This window comes from Pinus tabuliformis, chromosome 3_2, assembly GCF_031772625.1.
Source record: "Pinus tabuliformis cultivar Carrire ecotype Pingquan chromosome 3_2, CPIR1, whole genome shotgun sequence".
Classification (NCBI taxonomy): Eukaryota; Viridiplantae; Streptophyta; class Pinopsida; order Pinales; family Pinaceae; genus Pinus; species Pinus tabuliformis.
In genome coordinates this window covers 342,264,633-342,289,736 of record NC_142302.1, presented here as the reverse complement: position 1 = coordinate 342,289,736, position 25,104 = coordinate 342,264,633, and positions in this window count along the sequence as shown.

The following is a 25,104-nucleotide window of genomic DNA, read 5'->3' as shown; positions in this document are numbered from 1 at the left end:
TTTGGAGCATCATGGAGAAGTTGTAGAAAGCATTAGGAAAGCCTATAAAGAACTGAAAGGACTTCTACAAGCACATCGCTAATAGGTAAGTGATTATTTGTGTACTACATGTGTCATTTTTCAGTTATAGGATAAGGAAATGTAGCAATTATTTTTATGTTCATTACTAGGTTTTGTTGGAAATCTGGGGAGACCCTTCTTGTCTGCAAGTAGGATTAGTTCACTATTATAGTACTAAAAATCATTTTTCTCACCCCATTGGGCTTGGAATGTCCTTTCCAAATCCTCCTAGGAGTGTAAAGAGTTAGACTGAAGGGTAAGTGTAACACCCCCTCCCAGGTCTACCCAAAGAAACCATGACAAATGGGGTAAACATGAGATGAGATGCTACTATGATCAGATTTGACCTCCTATGTGACCTTAAGGAAGTAGAATCAATGGAACATCACACATAGTCATCCAACATCATCAATCAGAACCCTCAGGAGACAAGTCAGCCACTCAGACAGCCTATCCCTGGGTCCCACTGCTATTATGGATCTCTTAGGCCATAGTTTCTCTCATGCTATGGGAAAGGGAGAGACCAGTAATCCAAAGTCACTCTCACAAGCCTCCCTGCTAGCGAATATGGACCAAAATTACTAGTTATGTTCCAGTGACCTCGAGATTTAAGCCACTTTTCTAGCCTAGAATCCTGGCCTCTTCCCAGAACTTGCTACAACCTTCGAAATTCATTAAAGACATGATAACAATGTTGATCAATCAAAATAAACCTCAAGACTAGGCCTGAGAATCCCCAATCGAGACTGACATTCTATCAATTACCTGGCATCAATGCAACCTACAGGTCTAGGATACAAGATAGAGCATAAATGACTAAAACAACTTATGAATTATAACCAGGAGGATCACCTCCTTCTCCAATTAACTACTACAACATCAATTAGGTCTTGCATCCATCCATTTAATAGATACAAGTAAATACATTAAATAACCATGACATGAACCAACCATTTAACCATGCTTATAACCAACATAAAACTATATAAATATAAGAGATAAGACAACCATTAAATCCACATATAAACCAATGCAAAAGTAAGAGAAATTAGCTTTTATTAATCATAGGAAAATCCGACCAGGCTCGAGACTTCCACGTACCACCTGACCATAGACATGGTTAAACCAAGTCTCTCTTTCAGCCACTCACTGTCATGCCATATTCCAAGCATGAATGTGGGATCTCATAGAACAACCAATCCAAGAATAACCAAGGGAATCCATAGGTTGAACCACGTCCACCCTCATCAAACCGTGATCACACCAAAATCGATGCTCCAATCACAACTGGACAAAACTTGGAATGCCATCTGGAATCCATCATTATCCTTGAATATTTTTTCATCTCCTTGTCTCTCAGTCTTTACTGCAATTCAAACCTAGATCACTAGGCCCTAAAACGAGACATCTCTCTCAGGCTTTACCGTATATCCTGCCAAGACTACTCAAGGGATTCCTAGGCCTTTGGGAATGGAACTTGAGACCACCTCTGCCTTGAATTCCGAAATCCATCCGACAAACCAAAGCTCAAAACCCAAAATAAGCATCTCAACACCATGGCATCCGGAAAAAGGAAAGGCTAGCCTAAAAGCCACTATCATAACCTAGCAAAGCCATTCCACCGACAACAAGAGAATCATACACCAACATGAAAATCCATGCATGTCTAAACCAGCTAGGAAATCACATATGCAAAAGGATACTTACAATTATTCTTGCTGAAGTTGTTTGATCCTGCTTTCCTTTCCTTGATCATTTCTTTCCTTCCTTTCCCTTTGCTTGTTTTTCCTTCCTGGATCCAAAGTTAGAGTACTCCGAGAAAACTCTAGGTGACCAAGAGAGTGAGAGAGAGAGATAGAATAATGAGAGAACTCCAAACTTGAACTTGGGAAAAGCCATAAATTGATCCTCTGAAGCCTTTTTATGCATGAGGCCTCTAATTTCTTCATTTTCCATTATTTTCTTTCAATTTCCTACTCACATGCAAACTGTGACCTTTCACCTTACTTTTCTCCTAATTTCATTTATTTTCATAAATAAATGTGCCAAAAATGCCTTTTTTCCTTTTAATGCCTTTTCCAATTTTAGCTAAAATACACATCCAGTGTTTTCCACTAGGATATATTTTCCCAACATTTAGCTTGGAATAAGTGTCACTTAACCGTCATCTTATTTTTCCTTTATTAACTTTTATTACATGAAATTTTCACCAGGGTTACAGAATCCTCCCTCTTGGGGAACACGGTCCTTGGCGTTAAGCCACCCCCTAATTTCAGCAAAACCACTGAAAACAAACATACTTCCCATGGAGCTTTATAACATAGCTCATTGCAGTATTTACAATGAAATACCTGCTCGAAAGAAAAACATCATGATAACATGACAATATAAAAACCATAATAATATGACACCCATACCTCGTATTGGAGCTTTATAACTTAGCTCGTGGCGGTATTTACATCCATATACATATGTACATATACCAAACATAATCAAACCATATACCAACATCAAACCAAAACTGCTTTGCCTCAACTAACAAACAACAAAGGATATAGGGTCTACCTATGATCCGTCATCTCCCATGTAGCTTCTTTAGGTCCAAATTTCTTCCACTGCACTTTAACTTGCTCTATGGCTCTATTCCTCAGCATGAGATGTTTTCGCTGCAATATGCATGTTTAGTCAATTTAGTGTTATCTAAATTGCTAGTATTAATTGTCAACCCGGGGCTCGTAAGCTGATGAAGTGAAGGTGTACTATATGTACTTAAGCAACCTCTTAGAGTTTTTTTTTATCGTTGGGGGTGTTGTTTGTGGTTAATTTATCTTCCTAAGATGGAGTGGTGATTTATAAACAGATGAGTGATAGTGTGTGTGGAGTGAATCCTAAATGAGTGAGAGTGTGTGATTAGTGATCTCTAACTACTTGCTTGAAAGGAAATGCTTGAAAGAAATAAATAACTTGAAATAACTTGAAAGCAAAGAACCACTTCCAATGGCACTAGACACCATTCATGCTGCTGCAAATAAAAGAAAAGAAAGTCACTTTTAAAACCAAAGATAATGATTATCTCTCCCTAACTCCCTGCTTCAAACACATAGTGTTGTGTAAAGCACGATTAGGAAGTAGCTCAAGTTGAATTAGAAAAGTGATTAAAAATGAGAAAAATCTACTTTAAAGACTAGTGATAACGTTTTGCTCTTTCTAACTCTCTACTTCTGCCATATGTACTATGCAAAGTATGATTAGAAAGTAGTGAAAGATTAGTCTAAAAAGCACTCAAAGCCAACTGCAAGTTAGTGGTATTCTGATCCTTAAAAGATAACAATTTATGATAAAAGATCATTCATGTGTTAGCAGAACTTTGAGAAATAAGACTAAAAATCATCTATAAAAACAAAGGCACCAACTTGAACCTGTCAACTTCAAATACCATTAGTTTGTAAAGCAAATACACAAACATAAAAACAAATCCCGGGCTAAAAACCTGCAAGGAAATAATACTGATCAGCTTGAAAGAAAAGAAATCAAATAAATCAAACTATACATGTTTAAAGAAATGTTGAATGAGAAAATAAAGAAATGCTGAACATAAAATACTTTACAGAGGCTAACATGAACAGGGGCCCTCTATTCATTCAGCCACAAGAAGACTTAAGGAACTAAAAGCTTCAAAACAGCACTGTTTCTATTGCTCCATTTGCAGAAATGTACAAAACAGAGTGCTAGAACAACACTATAAAAACAGAGTTTACAAATGCTCTTAAAATTATCACAAGTTCAGAAAGTACAGCAGCTAAAAAGTAAAATAAGCGTACGCAGACGCAATTATATATAGGCATCTAAAGGATGGCCTAACACGTACAGCTAATAACTAAAAAACAACTAACTGTAATGCGTATTTAAGGTTCATTGACACATCATAAGGCTGCGTGGATGAGCTGGAGGTTCTGTCGTCATGGGCAATGAATCCAGTGTTGGATCATGTCCCCTACCACTTGCAAAACGCGGACAAGTCACCGTTTGAGCTGACGTGACCTAACAGCTTACAATCACCGTTAAGCTGCCTTTATTTGACCGTAACTTGACCAGTTTTGACCGGAGGTACAGATGACGTGAATGGTTGAACAAATGACACAGGAACCTCGAGCATGTTGATACCTAAGTGCCCATGTGGCTCATTTGGCAAACTGACACGTGGAACCTTGAGTTTAACAAAAAGGCTGCGGGATCATCAGATGGCTGCGGAATCGCTGAATGGCTGCGGGATTGCCAGACAGCTGCGGAATTCCTGCAAGTATGTCAAAATCTAAACAAAACAGTCACCCATTAGCAAAACTCACTTGATCATGCTTAATGACACCTAATGTAATGATCTGGGTGGTTTTTCAGTGAAAATGAGGCAAAAGTGAAGAAAAGCTGAGGAAAAACTGAGGGAAATGGTAGACAAGTAGGTGTAAAGTAGAGGCCCTACATACCCCCACTACGAGGGTATTGCATGTCCTCATGCAATGAAAACACAGCTCAATCCACCTGCTGGGATGCCTCTGCTAAGACATCCAATCTCCTCTTCTTCCTCTGTGTGGAGACATTGACTTTTGGTCTCTTGAACATGCATCTGAATTTCAAATTGATTAAGGCTCTGTTTAGCCTTCTACATTTCTTCTTGAGTTTCCTGTTTTTCTTCTGCCACATGCCCATGTGAACCATGGTGTTATCTTGGACCATTTTGTCAATATCAGCTTGCTGCTTCATTTTTTCATTTTCCTGCTTAATGTGGCGATTTAGCACCTCAAGTTCATAGATCTCTTGTTTGAGTATGTCTATTTGCTGCTCATGAGGTATGATATTACTTGGGCCAGCAGTGTTCTGCTCCAATGTCTCAAAATAGTTGTACACCTCTTGTTGAGCTGGGTCAACAATTGGTGACTTCCTTGGACTTTTTTCATACTCAGTTTCAGTTTCAAACTCTGGCTGAAGTGGACTGTCCTCCCTTGGAGGAGTAGCTGCATCACGTTGTGGACTATCCTCAAGGTCTGATTTTATAGCACCCTTCTCAGGTGTGCTTAGATCAATGAAAAGTGACCTTGTAGCTCTCCTTTTATTCTGCAATCTGCTGCTCCTTCTTACAGTGGCAACACTTTGTTTTTCTTTTTGTGCCTTTTGCCTTGGTTTTTGTATTTTTGCTTTCTTGGAAAGGGCAGTTTTTTCATGGAGTTTGGCCAACCTTTGTGCTAAGGGCTGACTATCTTCCTCACTAGAATTCTCTGGAGTCTGATAAGTTTCTTGAACTATGGATTTTCCCTTGTCTTGCTTTTGTTTCTTCCTATCTTCTTTTCTCTTCTGGGCAGCTTCTTGGGCAAGTTCTGAGAGGGTTTGTGTGATAATCCCTTGAGCTATTGGATCCCTGTCCACAGTAGGTTCAGGCTCAATCTCATGTTCAGAATGATGTACTTCAGTTTCCTCTTCAATCTGTCCTTGGACAGTTCCCTCTAAGATATCAGTTTCAGGGGTATCCTCTTTTCTTTTTCTTCTACTTTTTCTAGGCACAGAGGTTTCTCCAGCTTCTTCAAAATGATTTCTCACAAGGAATTTCTCCCAGGTGTCTCGTTTTGCTTTTAATTGTTCCTCCACTAACATCTTAACAAGACTATGATGACAGAGATGTGCTTCAATGTTTCGTGGATTCCTTTGGGCCATGGAACACATTTTTCTAAGGCTTTGGAATAGAAAGTAGGGAAGATTTATATCATGTTCTCTTTGAAATTGCAGCATAACTTTACCATGATAAACATATAAGACCCCAAATCTCCCTTCACAAGTGAAAATTTTTTGCACTAACAACAGTAAAATTTTCCATTCTTCCTTAACATAAGTGACAGGAATTCCTTTTGTGAAGACACTGGTATCCATACCTGGGTTTTTTAAAATCTGCTTCCATTGTTGATCTTGAACTGAACGGTTTTTAAACCACCTTTCTCCTGTTTGTGGGAGAGATGTAGCTTTTGCTATGCTGCCCTCACTGACTGCAAACATTAAATCACCCACCTCCACTTGATTGTCTTTATCTCTGAATGACCTTGCAAAGGCCTTTGTAACCTCCTTGTGGTAGCCTTTAAATTTCTTGATGCACTGTAGCCAGTTGGCTTTCTGCAACGCCTCCTTAACTTGAGGATATGCTTCCAGGAATTTTGAACCTTCTGGTTCAGCCCTTAAAAGTTTCCCCATTGACTCTACGGCTCTGTTCTAAAACACGACTTCGATGGTGGCTTTACACAGTAAATTCTCGGCTCTGTTCAGAATTTTGTGGAAAAGAGGTTGTATGGTTTCAGCAATAGCCTTAGACACAGTGAATTCACGGCTTGAGCATAGTGAAATGGTGGATTAACAGCTTTAACACAGTGGAACGGTGGCTTAGCAGTCGTAATACAACCGTAACATACGTTCACTGGTTATATGTATTCACTGTTTCTTAGAATTAGCAGAGAGGAAAAACAGGGTATGGTTTATGGAGGCAACGTAGTGAGTGGAACGGAATGAAGGAAATGAGAGAATGGAACAGCATGAAATGGAGTGTTATGAGCGTAGGAGGGTTTCGAAATAATGAATGGAAACGGCTAGATCCTTAGATTTCGGCTGTAGGTTTACACATGGCTGCGGGATGAGGACTTAGAGAGTCGTAGTACATTAGGCTACGTCACTAGGGTACGAAAGCCTTAATGACAGAAGCAGCCGTAAGTGATTTTCAAAATCGTGGTAATCAAGGACTGATAGACTTGGGAGATACGTGGATATATGGTCGCATGGTAGGGAAAATGGGTAATCATTATAATTAGTGGCAAAAAGACATAACCCAGAAAACTTTGCGTAATGAAATAACTGTAAGTTTAAGATTTAAAACATACCTCAGATCCGCGTTTGGTTTGCCTTTTGATGATTTGCCACTAACCCTTTGTCAACTTATTGTTGTTACATGACTCTTTCCTACTTGTTATTGATGATTTTTGAACTGTAAAAATTTCTCAAACAGACTGTGTTTCTTTGTGCAGGTGCAGAGGGCTGCGGAAAGGCTAAACGGCTGCAGAATTGCCAAATAGCTGCGGGAACTGCAATGGTGTCCTCCAGCTGCACAAAATAACCTTAGTTGCCTGAAAAAAACCTTTATTAATGAAATGAAATGGAATGAATGAATGAATGGGTGGAAAGCAGTGAGGTGAAGTGAGAATGGTTAGATGGAATGAGATGGTGAAATGGAATGGATGAAATGGCGAAATGAGATAAAAGAGAGAGAGATTTTTTTTTTTGGAAAACATGAGGTGTCAGGTGACCCTGATTTTCACCTCAGGTTTTCTGCATGAGACTACCAATCAGAGATTGGTTTTTAGGCTCATACATTTATTCTTTTTTTTTCCTTTTTTTTTCTTTTTTCTCTTTTTTTTTTTTTTTTCTTTTTTTTTTATTGAAATTGAAAGAAACAGAGATTAGGTTGATGGAGGAGAAGAATTCTTCTCCACCAGCCTCATTTCAAAATCGCCTTGGAACAACTTAACAAACTCCTCTTTTGAGAGTGGCTTGTGGTAAACTTTCAACCGGTGGCCATTCACAATAAAGGGAGTTTGAAGTTCATCAATAGTCTTCACTCTAACTGCTCCATTATTAAAGACTTCATCAATCTCATATGGCCCAAGCCAATGAGTTTGAAATTTTCCTTTGAAGTCCTTAAATTTGGAATCAAACAAGAGTGCCCAATCACCCTTTTGAAACTTCTTTTCTTTGATATGTCGATCATGCCATTTGATTCTTTGGTGCTGAACTAGATCGGTCCTTAGAATTGCATCTTGTCTCATTTCATCTAGTTCATTTAACTGGTCCATTCTGTGCTTCTGGGCTTCTGATAAGCTCATCCCCAATTGAACTGCTGTCTTGAAGGTCTTGATTTGGAACTCAAAGGGGAACAGGACTTCCTTCCCATAAACAAGTTCATAGGGAGAATGTCCTGTGGTGTTCCTCCATGTAGTTCTATAGGCCCATAAGGCTTCAGGAAGCCTTTCCGCCCAATCTCTTCTATGAAGATGAACAGTCTTTGTGATGATGCTTTCAAGAACTTTATTTGTAGATTCTACTTGACCATTCGCTTGCGGATGGTATGGAGTAGATGTTCTATGCTTGATCTTATACTCCTCCATCAGTTTCTCCATCATCCTTGATGTAAATTGGCTCCCCTGATCTGTTACAATTTCTCTTGGGACACCAAAACGAGTGAAAATATCCTCAAAAAGAAATTGAACAACTGAATTTTCAGTAGCAGAAGTCAATGCTTTAGCTTCTACCCACTTAGTAACATAATCAGTACAAACCAATATATATCTCTTTTGCTTGGATGGCGGATTAATTGGTCCAACAAAATCTAGAGCCCATTTCTCGAAGGGTTCGATGCATACTTGTGGCTGTAGTGGCATTTCATTTGAAAGAGTTGGTCTCCCAACTCTCTGACAACTGTCACACCTTCTAACATATTGCTTTGCATCCTTAAAGAGAGAAGGCCAATAATATCCTAAAGAAAGGATTTTATAGGCTGTCCTCTTATCAGCAAAGTGTCCGCCACAAGGTTCGTCATGACATGCCTTAAGGATGTCAGGCATTTCATCCTCCCTTACACATCTTCTGATCATAAAATCTGGCCCTGTTCTGAACAATTCATTAGAAATCCAAGAATAATGTGAACTCTCCTGAATGATTTTCCTTTTCTCATTAGGAAATAAATGTAAAGGTAGCTTTCCAGTAACTAAATAATTAGCAATATCAGCATACCAAGGAGTTTTGGTAGTTACTGCAAACAAATACTCATCTGGAAATTTATCCTCTACAGGAGAATCCTCATTAGTGTTTTGGATTCTAGACAAGAAATCAGCTACTGTGTTCTGTTTACCTGGTCGATCTAACACAGTTATGTTGAATTCTTGTAAAAGCAAAAGCCATCTTGTAACTCTACCATTAGTGACTGGTTTGTTCATGAGGTATCTAATGGCAGAGTGATCAGTGTGGACAAAGGTTTCATAGCCGGTTATATAATGTCTAAACTTGTTTATCGCATGAACAACGGCTAGAAATTCCTTTTCAGTAACAGTGTAATTTAACTCAGTAGGAGTCAAATTCTTACTTGTGTAATAAATGGCATAAGGGGTCAAATCCTTTTGTCCCAAAACAGCTCCTAAAGCTGTATCTGAAGCATCAGTAGAAATGTGGAAAGGGAGTTTCCAATTTGGACCCCTTAGAATGGGTGCTTCAGATATTCTAATCTTTAAAGCTTCAAAGGCAGATTGACATTCAGGATCCCACTTAAATTCACAATCTTTAGTAAGGAGTTTGAAAAGAGGGGATGCTATCTTAGTGAAGTTTTCAATAAATCTTCTGTAATAACCAGTAAACCCAAGAAAACTTCTAACATCTCTTTGGCAATTTGGAACAGGTAACTTAGAGATGACTTCGACTTTAGATCTATCAACTTTGATTCCATCTCCTGAAATATGATGTCCTAAAACAATCCCTTCAGTAAACATCATAAAACACTTTTCATGACTTAAAGAAAGATTTGTTTCCTTACATCTTACCAGTACTTTTTCCAAATTTGCCAAAGCTTCTTCAAATGTATTACCATAAACTGTGAAATTGTCCATGTATACCTCTACACAATCATGAATCAGATCTGAAAAGATTCCTAGTACAGCCCTTTGAAATGTAGCGGGTGCATTGCACAATCCAAAAGGGAGTACTCGGTAGGCAAAAGTTCCCCAAGGACAAGTAAATGTGGTTTTGTCTTGATCTTCAGGTGCTACCTGAATCTGGTTGTAACCACTAAAACCATCCAAGAATGAGAAATACTTTTTACCTGCTAAAGTGTCTAGTACCTGATCAATAAAAGGTAGAGGGAAATGATCCTTTAAGGTTGCCTTGTTCAATTCTCGATAATCAATGCAAACTCTCCATTTACCATTCTTTTTGGGCACTATAACCAAGGGAGAAACCCATTGGCTATCTGAAATGGGGTAAATGAAGTTTACCTTGAGCAATTTCTGAAGTTCTTCTTTCACAATTTCCCTAAGATTTGGATTCATCCGTCTTTGTGGCTGCCTAATAGGTATGCTGTTTTCTTCAATATAAATGTGATGAATACAAGTCTTAGGGTCGATTCCTTTCATGTCAGTGTATTCCCATGCAAAGGCAGTGGAATGTTTTTGCAACAGTTTAGTTAATTCTTCTTGTTGTGGTCTTTCCAAGTTCTTGTTAATGTTTAATGTTTTTCCTGGAAAGATTTCAACTGTAGAACTACCAAACTCTTCCATTGAGAAGAGAGACATCTGTCTAGAGGAGAGATATTCAATGTCTGCATCTAACTGAAACTGTGTAGAGTCATATTCTAAAGGTGTCTCAAAATTTTCTAATGTATTTAGAATTTGACTGTCCTCACCAATCTCAGAGATGGTTAGAACAGGTTGAAGAGTATCCTCATCATCGATCCACTCATCTTCTCCTATTTCTGTTATTGCCTTTGCGGGAGGATACAAGTTGAATTTCTTGGTAGAATTACCATCTGATATATACATGTCCCCAGACCTACAACTTATGAAAGCATCAGCTGTGGCCAGCCAAGGTCTTCCTAAAATAAGAGGATGTCCTCCTAGATTGTTCTTGGGAGTTAAAATCATAAAATCAACTGGATACTCCCAAGAGTCTAGTGAGACTGGAATATCTTCTAATACACCATCAGGTTTGATGATTGATCTATCTGCAAGTTGCAGCAAAGTAGGTGTAAAGAGAAGGTTAGGAAGCTTTAACTGATCCATGGTCTGTCTAATCATAATGTTGATAGCGGCTCCTAAGTCAATCAAGGTATTTGGGATTTCAACCCCATTAATATGAGTTTTAACAATAGGGCTACCGGGATCCACATATTTTTGCATGGTAATCTTACCCATCATAATGTCTGCAATTTTTCCAACTAGATGTATCCTTTTGGTATCTCTGGTTTTCTTTCCTGTTTTTTTCAAACTCAACTCCTTTATTTTCTTTGCTAGGATGGGAATTTCCTTAATGGCTGTTAACAAGGGAATCTTGATACAGACATTTTTCAATTCATCTAGAAAGTTGTAGTCAGGCAACCAAATTTGTTTTTCCACCCCCTGGTCAATTTGTAACCTTTCAGGGAAAGGCGGTGTAGTTGAAGATGTAGGTTGCTCAACTAAGGGAGTTGATTCTTTTTCTTTTTCTTGAATGTTTGGATTTTGAAGGAATGCTTCAGAACCCTTATTAGCTTTAAGAGATTCTTCCTCAGAAATGCTTGGCTGTTGAACACTTGTAGAAGGTTGATCTAGGATTCTACCTGATCTGAGTTGTACTTCATTGAGAGGAACAACCATATAGGTAGGGGATGGTTGACCTTCCATCACATAAGCATTTTGAGGATTCCTATTATTTGGATTGGGTAATGGCTGAGAGGGAAGTTGATTTGGCTTCTGCTGGGAGAGTTGAGAATTTTGATTTTGTGGAGGAGGTTGTTGTTGTTGAGGGTATGGCAATGATAATTGTTGACCTTGATTTGGAAGTTGGGGAGCTTGCTGATTCTGAAATGATGGAGGATATTGATAGAATTGAGCAAGTCTCGCATAAGGATTTTGCATGCTTTGCAACCATGCTTGAAAAGCATTTTGTGGTTGAGGCCAAGGTTGTTGCCAAGGGTTCCAATTTGGTTGGGATTGAGAATTCATAGAGTTGTTAAACCCTTGATTCTGTTGTCCTTGCCAAGGTCTCCTTGCAATAAAACAAAGAGATTCAAGCGTACTTGGATCTTCTTGAAAGACTGATTTGAGCCCAGGGATTGAAGGACAATCCTTGGTCTCATGGGTTTCTGAGCAAATTACACATGTTTCCACAACTTGTGCTTCCAAGGGACATTCCCTTAAAGCATGCTTCTTTCTACACTTCGGGCAAAAGATAGTCATAGCCTCAGCTTCTGCTTTTTGTTTATTTTGAATCTTAAGGGTATCAATTTGTTCACTAAGACTCCCTAAGATGTCAGTTTTAAATTCATCAAGCATATTACCGATTTCAGCCCTACTCACTGATCCTGTTGCAGATTTATTTGCCGTAAGGAAAGAAGGATCTCTAGGCCCTTTTTGAGTTTTTGATTTGCCCCTTGAGAGATGGATACAAAGTTCTGCTATATCATTGAGAGAAAGTTGAGAAATATCCCCTTTCCCCATCATGTTTAAGATATCTATCCATTCATCCCTAATGGCTTTTAATAAGAGGGCTTTTAAGGTCTCTTCATCCAAGGTACTCATTTTTGCTCTTTTTAAGTTATATTGAAATCTCTCAAGTAAATCTTCTAAGCTCTCATCTTCTTTTTGCATCATTTTAAAAACCTCGTCCTTGTGATTAGTAGGCATACAATAGTCCAAATACCTATCCAAAAAGGTTTTTTTCATTTCATCCCAAGTCCTAATGGATTGAGTAAGTAACCCCATGAACCATTTTAAAGCTTGATCTTTTAATGTTGATGGGAACAGCTTGAGTTTCTGAGTATCATCCAGATAGTCATAGGTTCGACACACAACTTCAAATTCAAACAAGAATGTTTCAGGGTCCTCAGTTCTTAACCCATGAAAATTTGGGAGGACGGATGGTGATATGTTTTTCATGGTGGCTCGGGAATCCTCATTAACAATGGGAAACCCAAATGAGTTATCCCCATCTCTATTTCCTCCAATGGGACCTCTACCGCCTCCATTATTTCCTCCTCTTCCTCCTCTACCTCTACCTCTACCACCTACTTCTTCCTCTGCCATGATGGTTCTCCTAGGGATTTCAAAATCTTCTGGTTCCTCTACAAAAGGTGAATGAGAAGAGATTTCTCCTTCTTCTTCAGGTGATTCTATTTCCTCAATTACAATTGGTCCTCCTGTAGGAGAAAGGGAAGAGTCTCTTCCTGGTTCAAACTCAATAGAAGGTGTAGGAGAGTCAACTCTTGGCTCTTGAATTCCAGGAATTCTAGGACTAGGAGTTTCGGTTGGAGATAAGGGAGGTGTCTCTTGTCTATCTCTTGAAGCAGATGGACTTGTAAAAATTGAACTTCGAGCTCTAGCTAAAAACCTTCCTCTAGAATCTCTAGCTCTATGCATGTCATTTTTTATTTTATCTTCAAGTCAAGTTAATAGTTCTTTTTCTGATCTTCCAGGTCACTCTAGGTGCAAGAAGAGAGCATACTCAAGAAACTATTAAATCAATAACTTTCTCCTTTCTGATCCTCCAGATCACTTTGAAGTGCAAGAGGAGAGCATACTTAGATAGGCTATTAACTTCTTTTCTTGAAATTTTATGTTTTTTTTTTCTAAGAATATGGCTACTTAATTTCACTTCCCCGGCAACGGCGCCAAAATGTTTAGTCAATTTAGTGTTATCTAAATTGCTAGTATTAATTGTCAACCCGGGGCTCGTAAGCTGATGAAGTGAAGGTGTACTATATGTACTTAAGCAACCTCTTAGAGTTTTTTTTTATCGTTGGGGGTGTTGTTTGTGGTTAATTTATCTTCCTAAGATGGAGTGGTGATTTATAAACAGATGAGTGATAGTGTGTGTGGAGTGAATCCTAAATGAGTGAGAGTGTGTGATTAGTGATCTCTAACTACTTGCTTGAAAGGAAATGCTTGAAAGAAATAAATAACTTGAAATAACTTGAAAGCAAAGAACCACTTCCAATGGCACTAGACACCATTCATGCTGCTGCAAATAAAAGAAAAGAAAGTCACTTTTAAAACCAAAGATAATGATTATCTCTCCCTAACTCCCTGCTTCAAACACATAGTGTTGTGTAAAGCACGATTAGGAAGTAGCTCAAGTTGAATTAGAAAAGTGATTAAAAATGAGAAAAATCTACTTTAAAGACTAGTGATAACGTTTTGCTCTTTCTAACTCTCTACTTCTGCCATATGTACTATGCAAAGTATGATTAGAAAGTAGTGAAAGATTAGTCTAAAAAGCACTCAAAGCCAACTGCAAGTTAGTGGTATTCTGATCCTTAAAAGATAACAATTTATGATAAAAGATCATTCATGTGTTAGCAGAACTTTGAGAAATAAGACTAAAAATCATCTATAAAAACAAAGGCACCAACTTGAACCTGTCAACTTCAAATACCATTAGTTTGTAAAGCAAATACACAAACATAAAAACAAATCCCGGGCTAAAAACCTGCAAGGAAATAATACTGATCAGCTTGAAAGAAAAGAAATCAAATAAATCAAACTATACATGTTTAAAGAAATGCTGAATGAGAAAATAAAGAAATGCTGAACATAAAATACTTTACAGAGGCTAACATGAACAGGGGCCCTCTATTCATTCAGCCACAAGAAGACTTAAGGAACTGAAAGCTTCAAAACAGCACTGTTTCTATTGCTCCATTTGCAGAAATGTACAAAACAGAGTGCTAGAACAGCACTATAAAAACAGAGTTTACAAATGCTCTTAAAATTATCACAAGTTCAGAAAGTACAGCAGCTAAAAAGTAAAATAAGTGTACGCAGACGCAAGTATATATAGGCATCTGAAGGATGGCCTAACACGTACAGCTAATAACTGAAAAACAACTAACTGTAATGCGTATTTAAGGTTCATTGACACATCATAAGGTTGCGTGGATGAGCTGGAGGTTCTGTCGTCATGGGAAATGAATCCAGTGTTGGATCATGTCCCCTACCACTTGCAAAACGTGGACAAGTCACCGTTTGAGCTGACGTGACCTAACAGCTTACAATCACCGTTAAGCTGCCTTTATTTGACCGTAACTTGACCAGTTTTGACCGGAGATACAGATGACGTGAATGGTTGAACAAATGGCACAAGAACCTCGAGCACGTTGATACCTAAGTGCCCATGTGGCTCATTTGGCAAACTGACACGTGGAACCTTGAGTTTAACAAAAAGGCTGCGGGATCATCAGATGGCTGCGGAATCGCTGAATGGCTGCGGGATTGCCAGACAGCTGCGGAATTCCTGCAAGTATGTCAAAATATAAACAAAACAGTCACCCATTAGCAAAACTCACTTGATCATGCTTAATGACACCTAATGCAATGATCTGGGTGGTTTTTCAGTCAAAATGAGGCAAAAGTGAAGAAAAGCTGAGGAAAAACTGAGGGAAATGGTAGACAAGTAGGTGTAAAGTAGAGGCTCTACAATGCACTGAGGCTCTGGTTGGAACTCTCCTTCTTGCTCCACCTGCAATACAGACCAATCAATAACATGATCAACATCCTTTATATATTTATTAAGCAATGAAATATGGAAAACATTATGGACTTTCTTTGTTGAAGGTAGTGCAAGTCGATATTCCACTAGTCTAATCCTCTTAAGGATCTCAAAAGACCCGCAATACTATGGTGCCAATTTGGCACATGAACCAATCCTCAAAGAGATTTTCTTGAACTTGATGCACAAATACACATGCTCCCCAACTTGAAACTCCTTGAATAACCTGTTACTATCTGCATATCTCTTCTTCCTATCCTCCCCTACTTTTATATTCCTCTTTATAACCTACATTTCCTGCTCCATGTCTACCAGCATATCCATTCCAATAAGTACCCTTTTCACTAGATCACTCCAACTGATAGGAGTATTACAACTCCACCCATAAAATGCCTCAAAATGACTCATCCTCAATGACTCCTGATAACCATTGTTTATGCAAACTCAACCAAAGGAAGATACTCCTCCCATTTCATCTACTGGTGCATCACGTACATCCTCAGCATATCCTCCAAAATCCTATTGACCCTCTCTGTCTGTCCATCCATTTACGGATGATAAGTTGTACTAAAGGCCAACTGTTGGATTGATGGGCCCTGACCCAGGTTTAGTGTTATGTAGCTAAGAAAATCCCTACACTACTGGCCCTTTCGGCATCAATCCGCGGAGCGCGGACTGAAGTCTCACCCGAAGCAGTATGGGGGGATGCAGGAACCAAGTTTCTACAGCCTGAGATGGTTATGATGTCAGTTTTATACCCTCACTCTGCCTTCACGCAGATCAATAAGCCCTTTAGGGCTAATCAATTTACTTCTCTTATTTGTCCTTAAATCCTCCACGAAAATCTTTGATCATCCTTCGCAGACCCTACATAGATAGATTAGGTACTTATGCCCCTCTATAATCACTCTTACTTCTATATTTACTCAAATTATCTTAGTTTCATATGGTTTTAATAGGTAATTATGATTATCATGCGTAAATAGATATTCTTACTTTCCTTCATATAACAAATTAAATTACATATATTCACGCATCAATATAGCATTAATTCATAAACCTAGTATTCAACATAACATAATCGCAGTATTCATAACATAAGTGAAATAACACATACATAGATATCTCCATAATAATTCTCTTTATTGATGGTTTAGATCTTCAGTATAGATTCTAACTTCCCTGCACACATCGCTACAGGGGTCCACACACTTAGTCATGTACTTCTACCCTAGGCCTCTATGCACTCAGCTGCAGAGCCTCTTCCTACGCTAAGACTCTTCTCTCTTAGCTCTCATAGACCCATAAACTTACTCAAAACTCCACCAAAAACCTATGAACTGCCTTAGACTCTCTAAGACTCTCCTTTTTATACATTCCCATGGCCCACGGACCAAGGGCGGATCTCATCAAGCCGACACAAACTATCTAACTTAAGGGTGGAAACCCTTTTTGACTATTTACATCCTCACACTCCGCGACCACAAAACGCGGAGACTTTACATTCTTTACATAAAACTTGAGCCTTTTGCCCCAAGACCTAGGCTTTTAACCCTAAAATTGACCCCAAGGGACCCATTCCCAACAAGCCCCCAACACAAATCTGGTGACTTGCACTCGAGTCACTCTGCTGGCATGCAGATATTGTCACGAAGACCTCCCAGCTCCACCTGTACCACTGTGACTTCGGCAGTGCACTATGTTGCTGCCTACTTCACCTGCTCGACCAGTTACTCTATCATTGGCTATGCGTTGTTTGCCTATATTTTCTACTATGTCGCCTATAGATTGGCCAATTTCCCTTCAATGGAGGTAGTGAGTGCATAGGCCTCCTCCAGCCAAGGCCTAAATCTCGCCTTGGGTATTGTCTCCCTGTGCTGAGTTGCATCCACCTATTCTTTCAACACCTTTTCTACCTAAAGCTTCACTAACCTTTGTGTAATGGCGATAGTGTGCACCATCGCTTTAACCTCATCATATCTCTACTGTAGCTCCCGCTCCTTTTTTTCCATCCTCTGCACATTGGGATCCTCCTGTAGGTTGGTGACTACTTCAAGCGAATGCTCGAAGAGCATAGCACACTCCTTCACGGCGGAATCTACAACTACTACTGAATCTTTGAAATCGGTCACGCGCTACTCTTTAACCTCTGGTGGAGTCGAAGGCTGGACCCTCAACTCAAGCTCTATAGTTTTAAGGTTCAGTTCAAACTGAACCTTATCCAGCTCTATTCTTGCTTCTCTTACTTCGACAATGAGCTTCTGAATTCTCACATCCACTAGCACATCTTTAGGAATATCCAACGTTGAAATGGTCCTGCATGCCTTAGTCACCACCTTGGTCATGTGCTCATTCTTTTCCGTGGTGGCCTTAAGAAGATCAATGGCAGAATTCTTCTGTATAGCCAATTGAGCATTGTTCACCTTCTACTCACTGATAACGTTTAGGGTGTGTTGTTCCTGAGCCAGAAGTTCCATGATCACACCATCTTACAAGGTGTGAAGGGCTTCACTTGGAAGTGCAGCCAAATTTATCCCAACCCTCTTGAGGGTGCTGACATTGGCCTTGTCAACTTTTGCTTCTATAGTCAGCACTCCATCCGGCAGCACTATGGACTAAGGATCCAGCATGCGCACCATTTCTGCTGCCTCTAAAGTTCCAGGTGCCAAACTAGTTGACGTCGCATTGCTTCACCCCACACTAGTATATACCTATGACACCTGGATCTGCAGCTTGTGTAGACCCGTTTGAATGGCACCCAAGTCTTGTTGTTTTTTCTGCTCAAACTGTTGTAGCAGTTCCATGATCACATCCCTCATGGCATCGCCAATGTCATTCAAATCACCTTCTGTCAAGGTGATTGGGTTGAGGGATGTTTTTCTGGCCTTGGACTTCTTTCACAACCCTACTTTCTCCTATTCCCTATTGCACTTAACTCAGAATGGAGTAGTCTCCAGGTCTGCTCCTCCATGTTCAGATCATTGTTCTTCCTCTTCTGTCTTCAGGGAAGGAGATTTCTGACTCCTTTTGGAATCACGCTCCTCCTCTTCTTCCTGCCCTTTTGTATGCTTTTTGGCAGCGCTCTCCACTTTGGCTTTGTCCTCAACCTCTTTCTTCCTCTTTTTGGCCAACGTTTCCACCTTTAATCTGGCCTCTTCCTTCTTTCGCTTCGTTGCAGACTTGCTAGACCCAGCTGTCAAGTCTGAGGTCATGCGCCACTCTACTTGCCAGTGGTCGAGGATCGTCATGATTGCATCGTCTGTGGCCAGGTATGGAAGATCATACCATTTTTTATCAGGGTCCTTCTGTGCTCGCATGGAGACATAATGGAAGTCTACCTTGAACTCCACATACTCTTGCAGTTGATGGCCTTGTTGATACTCATCTCCATCATGATCCAAAATATCTTGCTATTCTTGACCCTTTGGGGTCCTTGGTGGGCCAGAGTGAAGTGAACTTTGTTGTTTCCGGAAAATCCTGCACGAATGGAGGAAACTAACTATCCTCCGGTAATTCCCATGTGACCAGTACTATGGATAGCAACATCCATGCATCGTGAAAATTTTTGCTCTAATCTTGTGCCTCTCTGCAGTTCATGAGGAACTCGCTGTAGAGGTAGCATGCCCAGTTGAATTGTACACCCTCCATGCACTGGGCCGCTAATGATACGACTGGTGCCAGGAATTCATTTGCACGACACTTTCCCATAATTTTCCCCGCTAGGATCTAGGTGGCTACTCTAACCGTGGGGTCAGTTATACTAGAAATGAAGTAGCCACCCAACTTCTTAACAAGCTTAAATTTGTCCTTCATTTGCTTGGTGAGGTCGCGCTCACTTGTCTTTCTGCCAAATTCCATGGCCGGATTTAGTCCTAAATGAGGAAGCCAAGTGATCCTATGGATCAGCATGCCAGTGATTGGTATTGGTTCTTCTAACTACAAGCACCATTGTGAACCAAGCATAGTATTTGTTTGATCACAATCATGGTTATGGGCACCGACATGATACTAGACAAAAAATTCTTGTGTTTCCTTCGGAAACCTCTCAAACGCTGAACTGGCTATCAAAGCTTCAAAGTACTCACAGTTCATATGCGCCTAAGAGCTCAACACCTCAATTCTCAAAATGCCAAGTGTTTTTCGTTGGGCAACCACCTGTAATTTATAGGCATTTTCAAATTCAAATCCAACCGTTCCCCCCAAAATTCGTTCATAAATGCTAGATTGGCAACATATTTTCAAAGATCTTGCCCTTAAATTCTGACTTAAATGCCGCCCCTGGCTCCATTTAGCCGTCTTTTCATTGTCAAATCATGAACAGTGACATTCCTTCATCCCACGTAGCTCCACAACCCAAGCAGTGTATTTTATATTCCCATGCCTCCTTTAAACTGCCTAGAGCGCTAAGACTATGCCTCCATCATGTAGTCATCTAGTTGGATCCACAGTGTATGGCTTCAATGAGCTACCATTCACTTTTCCTAGGAAGGGTTCTCCATTTAATTTTACCAATTGAACTGCTCCACCATCGGTAATCTCCTTGATGACATATGGCCCCAGCCAATGCATCCTTAATTTTCCTAGAAATTTATAAAACTTGTTGTCATATAATAAAACTAAATTATTTACCTTGAAGGTGCGTAGTTTGATGTGTCGATCGTGCCATGCCTTTTCGCGCTCCTTTTGGACTTGTTGATGGAATCTAGCTAGAAATCTATCCTCTTCAAGCTATGTTAGCTGTGAGAGCCTCTCCTCCATGGCTCTGCGATCTGCCATTCTGATGAATGCCACTATGCATAGACTATGTACAATGTACTCCATCAGCATCATAGCTTCTACGCCATAAACCAGCCTGAACGGCGTTTGTCCAATCAACTTCTTGCAAGTCGTTCTATAAGCCCATAGCATCGTGGGTACGTGCACATCCCAATCATTTCTTTGAGCATTGCAAACCTTTGATAGCACACTCTCCAATATTTTATTAAACGCTTCCATCATCCCATTAGCCTGCGGATGATATGGTGTGCTCTTTTGATGGTAAAATTGAAATTACTTCATCATCACTTTGATCATCCCATTAAGAAAATTTGTACCATGATTGCTCATTAAAATTTTTGGACAACAAAACCTTGTCAGAATGTACTCCAAGATGAATTTTTCTACTTTTGCACTTGTACAGTCCTTCATAGGCTGCACCTCCGCCCATCTAGTTAAGTACTCAGTCGCGGTGATGATGTACCGTGCACCCGTCTACTTTCCTATAAGCTGAATTGGTCCCACAAAGTCAATCACCCACTTCTCGAAGGGCTGTAACGATATCTATAAATTCAGCAGTAGCTCATCCCTGCATGAGAGTCTGCTAGTCCTTTGGCAGGTATTACATGCCCTACAGTACACTTTTGAATCCTTATGCAAGGTCAGCCACCACAAACCAGCATGTAGAATCTTTTGTGTCGTTGCTTTTCATGCATAATGACCACCCGCAGCTCCACCATGAGCCTCAGCAAGGATGTTGTTTCATTCAAACTCTAGCACATAACGTCACAATATTTCATCTGATCCCATTTTGTATAGGCGCCCTACAATGAAAAAAAAGTCTGCCTCGCGCACCACCCATTCCTTCTTCTGTTGACTTGTATATCCTTCCGGAGTCTTTCATATCGTCAGGAAGTGTATAATATCTTCAAAGTGACTATCTGCGACGCACACTGCAAATATTTTCATGTCAGGAAGTCCTTCCTCCAAATTAGTAGGCTCTTCTCCAATTTAAATGCATGACAGATGGTCTGGTCCTGCATTCAGTTGTCCTAGTTTCACAATGACTTCAAAATCATATTCTTGAAACAACAACAACCACCTGCATATCTTCCCCCCAACACGAGCTTGTTGGCTAGGTATTTCAATGCAGAATGGTCTATATACATCTTAAAATGTCTACCCAACAGATAATGCCTAAACTTCTAGAGCACGTACACCATAGCTAATCCTTCGCGCTCTGTCGTGGAATAATTTTTCTCAGCTTTGGATAGCTTCCTACTTGTGAACACTATAGGATGATCCAAGTCCCCTTCACCAGCCTATGTCAGTACTGCTCCCAACGCAATACATGACGCATCCACATGCACATGAAATTCCTTCTTCCAATTCGAGAAGACTAGGATCGGTGCGGTGACCATTTTCTCCTTTAGCACATCCAAGATCTTCTGGCATTCTTCATTCCAACAGAATGTAACATCCTTCTTTAACAGTTTTTCCATCAGCATGGTGATATGGGCATAGCTCTTGATGAATTTCCTATAGTATCCCGTATGCCCCAGTGTTGCACGCAACTGTTTCACACTCCTTGGCACCTCCAAATTGATTATGATCGCGATCTTCGCAGGGTCTACCATCAAGCCTTGTCTGCATACCACATGACCTAGCAAGATCCCAAAAGGGACATAGAACAAACATTTCTTCAGATTGAGTGTGATCTGGTACCTCTGGCATGTATCTAGCATCAAGCGCAGACTTGCTACGTGGTGCTTTACCAATCCAAACATTGTCCAATCATCAAAGTATACCTCCAGAAATTTATGAATGAAGTCCTTGAACACCGCGATGACTACACGCAAAAAGATTGATGACGTGTTCTTTAGCCCAAAAGGCATCACCGTATACTGGAAGCATCCCCATTCAGTCGTGAAGGTCGTCTTACTCCTATCCTCCAGCGCGATCTTGATCTGATGGTACCCTGAGAACCCATCAGTAAACGAATATGCTTCTTGGCCACCAACATTATCCAGCACCTCATCGGTGAATGGAGTTGGGAAGGGATCATGCACGCAGGCATCATTCAACTTCCTAAGATCTACGCATATCCTTATTTCATCCTTCTTCTTCTTTTCCTAAACTACTATTGGGCTCACCCAATCAGATTCTTCCATCGGTTCAATAATACCTGTTGCAAGCATTTTATCCAACTCCAAACAAACCCTTTCTTTATACTTTGGATTGAGGCGATAAGGTCTTTGCTTAACTAGCTTCATGTCCAGTTTTAGAGTGATCTTCATGACACCCAAGTCCCCTATTATCCCTTTCAGATCTCAAAACATTGTGGGGAACAGATCCTGATATTCGTGGAGTAGTTTAGCGACCTTATCGACTATCGTGTTGTCCCAGTAGTACCCAATCCTTGCAAACTTTGGCTCTGCCTCCGTGCCAATATTCACTATCTAGTTTTGAGCATCTCGGTTATGTTTGGGTTCTCTAATTGTGGTCCTTCAACTTTGCGGTGACCCTCAGTCTCTGGAATATTAATCTTCCTCGGGTCTTCATCTTCTTCTTCTTCCATTGTTACATTGTAGCACTCCAGTGTGTGGCTCAGCTAGGTAGTCCACTCACGTTGAATCTGTTATCAATCATAATTTTCTCTAGAAGTTATTAGAAGAAAGAAAATGATCGAGGTAACCACAAACCAACTTTTAGGCATAGGCTCTAGCCAACCTAAGTCTAGAGAGGGCTCTCTCTATATGATTTAGCTTTGTCTTGTTGGGATTTTAGGATAGTTCTTAGTGTTCAAGGGGGTTTTTGATTTGTATTGAAGATGGGGTGGTGGGGTTCTTTAAACAGATGGATAGGATGATGTCTCTAGTCCATTCGGCAATGGATTTAACAAAAGAGCAGCAAGACTGGATCCACTCACTAAAGGGAATGTTCAAAGGGCAAGATAGCAAAGTAGAGTGAAAGTCTTTAGGCCATAGGGGTGGAAAAGGTTTTAACCAAGGTGAGAGAGAAATTAAGAATTATCAGACCAGGATTGAAACGAGGAACAAAGGGTAATCATAAACAAAAGGATTTGCTATAGATTAAAAGGAAACAACCTAAACTAAGGAGTGATTAAGAATTCCTTAACTTATATTATCTATAGAAAACATGTATTTGCCTAACTGTTATAGCAGAGTGTAATTAAACAAATTTTAACACAATACTTCTAGTTATGGCATTCAAATTTAGATCAAAAGTATTAAAAACTTTAAGAGATAATAACAATGTGAGAAAATACTTGTCTACACTTCGCTCTGCACATGAATCCTTTGAAATATCTAGTCTTTATTCATCAATCCATATTGTTGGCTCAATCAATGCTCCAATAGCTTTTAGTATTTCGATCAAGAAGTCTATAGAAATGTCTAAGAATCCACCTCATACTTCGAATTATGAAGTATTTATACTAAGGTGTTATTACAAATATCTCAAACTGACTTGAGATTTAATCTAGGAAATACAAATGTCTTCTCACAGGAAGATAGAGGCAGCTAATGAACTATTTTCATGCTATCCCTTTTATTGTTGTATTACTGGCTTTTATGGTTTGTTTTTAGCTCTTTATGCTCTTTGTTGTTTGAATCATCATGCTGGAGGCTTTAGTTACTTCTGGCTTTCATTTGATACTCTCTGTCACTGATACTCTTTCACTCTGATGACCTGTCTTTATCCTTTCTGTGTCTTTCCCTTTTACAGCACAATTTACCTTTTATTATGTGTTTCAACAGTAAATTCTTATGTTTTTTATGTGTCTCAACATCGGAAGTGGATATCAATCAAGTCTCAGTATGTTTATTCATTTGTCTTCTAAATGCATCTCTAGTCTAGCTCCTATGTTTTCACTGTCAATGCTTTGTATAAGTGTTTTCTTCTCAGCTCTGTGTGTGATTATCTTCATCTTTTGTTCCTTGTATAATGGTCTTCTTCATTTGAATATCAGCTTTTAACAGGTTTCTAGTCGAGTCTTGGAGTAAACAGGTTCTGCGACTAGTATTAGAATTGTTTATCCAAGCTCTGGTCTACGACGACTTATCTGTAAAATTCAAAAATAATTGAGAAAACTCGGTCAGCTGGAAAGGCTCTTGATAGCTATATTTGCATAGGTATTCCTAGGGAAGGGATCGTGGCAGTGTTTTGGACCTAAATGGAGGTGGAATTGCATCGCAGAGGCTTAGGGTGGCGCTAAAGGGTTTTATGGCTTTACACTGTTAAACGAGCGAAAGGCTTGAAAACACGGGCTTCAAGGTTTAAAACTTTAACGGGTGGCTTTTCAAATATGGTGTGAAATTCATATTTTATGGAGGATAGGTGGTTTATCGGATTAGTAGGGAGGCGATTTTGAGAGTCGTCGCACCGCTTTTGTGGTTTGGGCAATTTTTTGGAGGGGTCACCCGATGTATGTTAGAGCGTGACACAGAGCCATCAGGGGATCGAGGAAAACCACCTTATCGGGTGGGTAAAGGTAGTCCATAGGGCATGGCTGATTACCATGGACTGTGGCATGAATAACAAGTTGCACACAATCATTATTATGCATAAAAGTAAATAGTAGTGGCATTTAGACTTGCACACTTTCATGGTCTTTTTTGTCTTTTAGCCATCTTCTTTTTTGACCTTCTCTTATTCTTTTATCCTTTGATTTTATTTTAGGACATACCCTCTTTACATTTTTTAATTTTTATAATATGGAAAACATTTGCAGAAAGAAAAGGTATGTACAATATTACAAGGCTTAACCTTAGACATTCAAACTTATGACTCCTATTGGTATAGGAACCTAACGGTGTCTCCACTTGGGGATGGCATTTCCTTGTGAAATGTCAAGAACTTTAGAGATCAATAGCCTTTGAATTTTTATTTTTGTTTCCTTGCAAAGTGTCCTTCTATGAATCTACATTATTGATACTTATGATAGTGAATCTTTTGAAG